Genomic DNA, 6,804 nt, shown 5'->3' with positions numbered 1-6,804 from the left:
ATAAACAATAATTGGGCCTGGACCATAGCATGATGACCCTGAAGGGGCTGCTTATAGTTTGGGACCCACAGCATCAAGTTTAGGCTGAAGTTCACCAGATTTGTCCGTACGACGTGTCAAGTCTTCAAGGCACGTACCCATGGGCCCAAACTTTTTTAAGGATAAGGTAGTCCAAAACTTATCATCCCTGTTTAAGGAGGGTACCAAGGCGAAAGGAAAAGTTGGGACCGGGCTTCAAAATGAAGTTCGTAATGTGTCTAAGTCTAGCGTACAATTTTGGGCTTCTGACTAGGCTCCAAATATAAAATTATTATGTGTTCAGGTTCCTTGCGAGTTTGGTTGCCTCTTTTAGAGGGGGGAAATTATCAGTTTTGACAGGCTTTCTTGTAAAAATACTTTTAAAAAGAGGCGTTTTTGCAAGAAAACCTGTCAAAACTGACACTTTTGGCAGGCTTTCTCCTTCCCCTTATGCAAACAAACAGCCCATTATACTCAAGTTATAGTGTTACATGTCATAGTAAGAGAAATTTTATTTTAAAACTACCCCCATCACATTAAAGGGCTATCAATTATAAAAACTTACCCAAATCCCCCGTTCTCCCTTTCTTCTAACCCTATCCTCAAACTAATTCGAATTTTTAAGGAGTAAAAAAAAAAAATTCCCTCATTGCCTCTTTCTTCTAACCCTATCCTCAAGGACTAGGGTTTTCTAGTCGAAGACCCTAAGTCAGAGTAGGAGGAATGTAATTCTACCAACAAGGAAGTAAATGAGGATGATTTCGAAGCGGGTCATAGCTTGAAACGTGCGGATGAGAGGTTGCAATTTTAAGACATCGAAAACGTCATCCGTGAAATTCTAACCGCCAAGTTCCCCTTTTACTTGGGCTGCCTATTATTGACACTAGAGAATCTCCCCCGGTAAAAATTACCGCTCACGTTTCCCCCGCAAATCAAAGAATGATGGCCAGGACCCAGCATTGAAAAATGATGGGGGCGACAAAGAACAGACTTTGTACGGTCTTCGGATGACGCTAGCACTGACGAAGCTACCAGGACCCTACTGGGCATGCAAAATACGGAACCCATTTGTAAAGGGGAGATGTTTGCTTCGACAGATCGAGGGGGTTTCTAGAAAGAGTGGCGCTAGGGGCACGCGCCGAGTGTCACAACTCCAACCATACCCTTGTTAGTCTAATGTTAGACCCAAAGTCGAATCGACAGATCCTGGATATTTACGCATAAACGTTTGGTAAAGTTGTTCAAGAATACAAAATTGTAAAACTTAGCATTTTGATGAATACAGAGCAAAACGAGTTTCAAACTAAGCTTGGAATTATTTTTGCAGATTTTAAGATCTATGAATATGTAAAATAATATTATAGTTAATATGTCATAAACAAGTGTATTTTCTCGAAATAATAAACATGTCGTTTTCTCAAACGGGTATATGGATATAATGATGAAGCAGCTAATGTAAGTATATTTCGAATATTGTATTTGTTTCATATTTATATGGCTAAAACTGGTAACTTCATTGTCTCTTTCATAACATAATGTGTTGATGGATAATACCATATATTAGTTTTGTAAAGTGAGACAATTTTTGTGCAAGACCAATGAAAGCTAAACCGCAACAACGTATATGTGTGAAATTTGAGCTTTAAACATCACACAAGTACCCTAAACCTAAAAAACCCTATACCAATCAAATAATCTTCATATATCTCATCTTGGTTACAATGAAGCGATGATTGTGATCGTTGATTTGAATATGAAACCGGCTTCATTCCGATATTCGTGCCAACCTCCTTTGAGTATCATCCAATGAATGCGTGCAGTCCAGCGGTCGACCGCGAGAACCTGACGGTCGCGAACGTGCACAGGAGCTCAGGAGGAGCTGGATCCGAAGGCGGTCGAACCGTGGCGGTCGACCGCGCCAACCCTGTAATTGATTTAAGTCTCTGTCGTTTGATACGGTCGACCGCGACTGGTGTGCTGTCGACCGCGATACCTGTGCGGTCGACCGTCACGGTCGACCGCGACGCAGTTTGACAGTTTCCTAAACTGTTTTGGATTCTGTTTCTAGCGGAACTCTATATATACCTTAAATGTTTTTAGGGTTTGTACAACACGAAAAAAGAGAGTTTTTGACTGCAGAAAGAGAGAGAATCTCAGAGAGATTAAACCCTGGTTTGAGAGCTTGTATTTCTTCTTCAATTAATAAATAAATTGTGTGGTGTGGCTCCCGAGGACGTAGGCACGTTGCCGAACCTCGTAAATCTGCGTGTTCATCTCCTTTACTAGTTTTGCAAGCTTAGATCTTTATTTGTGGTATTATTCATACTTTCCTACTTTCAACACAAGGTCCGGAAGGGCAAGGGTTCGATTGATTGTTTCGAATCCCCAACAACACACTCTCTCTTTTTTGTTACAGCGCACCATACCCCACATGAGATTTTAAAAATTTAAAATCTCAGTACACTGTAGCAAAAGAGAGAGAGGGTGTGGTTGGAGTTGTGGTTGGGGGTGTGCCCCTATCATTTTCCTTCTAGAAAAAGAAGGAAGTAAGTTTTGGTCTTAATTTTGGTGTAATGGGGTTTGAAATGTAGTTTAAAATTAAAATTGGATCAGTAGTGCGAATGTTGTAATATGACACGTATATAAATGATGTGAAGTATGAAATATAGCCCGTTGTTGTTGATTTTCGTGACATAAGTAGCAAGCTTAGACATATCTTGCTTATTCTACTAAAGTTATTGTTAAAGTTATCCATTTCTTGATAAGTAATGGTGTTTGAAATGTAGTTTAAACTTGGAAGATGATCTTCAACAGGCTAAATGTTGTAATATTAAACGTATATGCAGATCTTGTTTATTCTGTAAATTTAATATTAAGCTTATCCATTTCTTGATAAGTTTGAAGAAAGGTTAATTCTTCATATGATAAATTTGCAACATAACCGTCAATTTTCGACGGTACTTGTTAATTTTATAATTTTATTGTTAAAATTATCCATTTATTGATAACTTGTTATTTAAATGTGAATAAGGTTAATTATACTATTAAACTGAACACTATTTTGTTAAGCCTGTTGAATTTTATCTAAATTAGTGAAAGCTAAAAGTTTTTGGGTAATATATTGTTGTCACTTCTTGTAAGCTCTGAGATGATGTTGTTAAAATTATTCACTTCTTGATGAGTAATATGTTTAGTTACCGTGAATATGGTTATTTAGATGGGAGAGTTGCATGCTTATTGTTAATTATCAGGTGTTATAGTTAACATTACTAATTTATTACTAAGTATGCTGCTTCTAAGTTTAAACTTGAAAGATGATCGCTTCAATAGATTGAATGTTATAATATTACATGTATAGACAGATCTTGTTTATTCTGTAAATTTATTATTAAGCTTATCCACTTCTTGATAAGTTTGTAGAAAAGGTAACTCTTCATATGATAAATTTACGACATAACTATCAATTTTGGACAGTACTTTTTACTTTTGTAATCTTATTGGTAAACTTATTCATTTCTTGATAACATGCTATTCAAATGCGAATAAGGTTAGTTATATTGTTAAACTTATCACTATCTTGTTAAGCCTGCAGAATTTTATCTGAATTATTCTTGTTAATTTTGAAATGGTGTTGTTAAAGTTATTCACTTTTTGATGATTAAGTATGTTTAGAGATTGTGAAAATGGTTAATTAGATAGAAAAGTTGCCAGCCTACTGTTAATTCTAGGGTGTTGTTGTTAACCTTACTTATTTCTTACTAAATACGTCGCTTCTAATTGTTTAGTTTTTTTGTCAAATTGCAGATCAATGGAAGAAGACCTTGCTGAAATAAGGCAAACTGCCAGTTTTAGTACATATGCTGATTTCATGGAGAAGATTGCTCCACATATGCAAAAACGATATTGGAACGCTTACAAGATATTACATTTGGGCATTTATATACTATTTGCCTATTTGGTCCCCCTGTTGTTGATCGTCCAATTCTACAATTTTGTCTTAGACACTACATACAAAAGAAGGAAATGTTTAAAAGGAATAAATATGAATGTTAGCCAAGAAAAATTCATGTTGAGGGTTCTCTATAGAAAAGAATATAAATATGAATAACTACAATGTACTTGTTTTAGAGCTTTGCTATATGGACCTAAAATATGGGACCAACAGAGGGAGAGTGAAGTGTCCCCCTCCTATTGCATAATGAGTTGATCATCATTAATGATGACCAGCTCATTATGCAATAGGAGGGGGACACCTCACCTGTCCCCTATTGGTCCCATATTTTGGGTTCTTGAAGAATTTTTTCTTATTTTATTATACATTTTAAATGATAGCACATCATATTATCTGTCCCCCTATTGATCCTCATATTTTTGGGTACTCTTTTGCATTTTCTTGGCACTAGGGTTGCTATAGCAAAAGTAGAAAGACGAGTGGAAACGTAGAAGAGAGGATCGAATTAAATATGAGGTGATAAGGGGGGGTTAGTCACCTAGAACTTGAAATTAGAACTGGGATAATCTGTGGGATAAAATTTTAAGGTGTTAGTCACATAGAACTAAACCTAGAACAAAATTTTAAGGTGTTAGTCACATAGAACTAAAACTAGAATAAAATTTTACAGTGTTAGTCAAGCAGAACTTTAACAAAACTAGAATTGGGATAATTGTACAAAATTATCCCACTTTTTTTATTTTTCTATACAAAAATGAGAGTTCTAGTCTCTCAAATTATTCCAAGTTTTAGCTTGGAACTACGTGGTAAAAAACTAGAACTCGTATTTATTTTATTATTTTTTATTTTTTATTTTTTTCTTTACTTATTTCCTATTATGGTTATCACCATCATTAGACCATCATCATAATAATAATTGTCAATATCTTATAGTCTAACCAAAAGTTATTTAATAGTAACGAACATTCTTGTAAGCAATTATCAATTAATAGTAGTAAGTTTAAAATACATAAAGAGTATTTATATCTTCAAAATGCATAAATATATACTTTATGATTATAAAAATTTATCCCACGTTATTTTATCAAAATATCCCGCTTTACAAAATTGTTCCTAGTTATCTCACTAAAATATCCCACTAGCGAAATATTATTCCACTTAAACAATTATCCTATTTTGCATGAAAATGTCCCAATTGACTAACACCCCCTAAGAGAATAATACTATCTCAAAAGTAGAAAGACGAGTGGAAATGTAGAAGCGAGGATCAAATTAAATATGAGGTTAAGAGAATAATAGTTTCAATTTTTGGATAAAATTTACTCTTAATATTGATATGGACCCACCTTAGTTCTCAATGATACTCCAATTATTCCTCGTCAATTCAAACTTAAGAAGTAAAGGTTCTTCTGTCTTCTTTTATTTGAGCTATGAAAGAGACCAATCAAACGCGATGCACTTGGCATTCACATGACCAAAGTGATGAGCGAAAATTACTAATTTGTCAGTCTCACATCTACACCAAACTAAAGGAGACATTAAGGGTGTATTTGGCAACCTCTAATACTGAACATGACTGAGAAGTTCTATTAACTAAAATAATGCTATGTCAATAACCAACATAGTTTTAAAAATCAATATAGGTGTCTGTCTAGACCTAAGTGGTCAGTTTCAATTCAAATATGGGTTTGATTCACACTCTATGTTCTGAGACATATTTACCATCCGAAAAGAGGGGGAAAAAAGACTTTGCCTAAAAAAATAGGATGAGAAAGGGCAGATAGATAGAAATTCTCCATGAAACAGTGTTTTTTCATATCTCTCAAAATAAAATATGTTCCAAACATATATGTCATGGTTTCTTACTTCGCCAGAGTGCAAATATCCAAATTTCACCCTTGTATATACCTTTTTAAGACCCATTGTTGATGCTAAGTAGCAGTCAAAAAATTGTATCCATTTCATGATATTATGTATGGACAGATCTATCATGGTCAATTCCTCAGAAGTTTCTTCCACAATGGACTTCGACAAATGAGATTTTCCAATAAGTATTTAAAGAATCTTTTTTTGTCGGAAGAAATGGTTTATCGAAATAATGAGTTACCCCTTTATTGATATGAGCACGTCTGAGATCAAGTCTCGTTGGTGGATATATCATCCGTCTAAGTCTTGAGTCTCTAGAGAAGCGTGCACTTTTTTGATTTTCTCCATTATTGCCTCCACATTCTCCAACATATCCTGACCTCATTCACCGACTCTGAAAACTTCCCTTGCATCCTCTTAACCTTCAACAAACGCTCCTCCATCTCTAGTAAATAGGGGCACCAAAAAAAAAAAAAAAATGAAATCCCCCTATGCTAATAAAGATATCCTAAGGCCATGTAGGACTTACATGAAGAAAGTTTATTGGGCTGGGCTTATTAGCAATGAGGTCTAAGCACATTGTAAGTAAGCCCATGATGTACTTCTCTTTAATTGGGCCGTAAAAAATCAAGTTGTATAGCCGGTCAATTTGTAGCACTTTGCCACCGAAAGCTTCAGCGTGCGGGGTCCCGTCACCGCCGGTCAGAGATGGTGCCTGCCACAGCGAGACAGTAGACGAGGTACGGCCAATTCACAACCCCATGAACCTTTACAACTAATGAATTTGATTTGCATGCGTATGTTTATAATTGAAATTGATGTTCATTATTTGTATATGCGATTTGAAGAGAGTGTTATATAGTTTAGTCTGCCAGCCGCTCGACGAATTTACTGAGAGAAATATGAATATTTATTTATTTATTTTTAAAGTCAGATGATTGAGTAAAAGATGAATATACATTGCATAT

This window comes from Asparagus officinalis, chromosome 2 (assembly GCF_001876935.1).
Source record: "Asparagus officinalis chromosome 2, Aspof.V1, whole genome shotgun sequence".
NCBI classification, from domain to species: Eukaryota; Viridiplantae; Streptophyta; class Magnoliopsida; order Asparagales; family Asparagaceae; genus Asparagus; species Asparagus officinalis.
The sequence above is the reverse complement of the archived record's forward strand: the minus strand, read 5'-3'. Positions refer to the sequence as shown.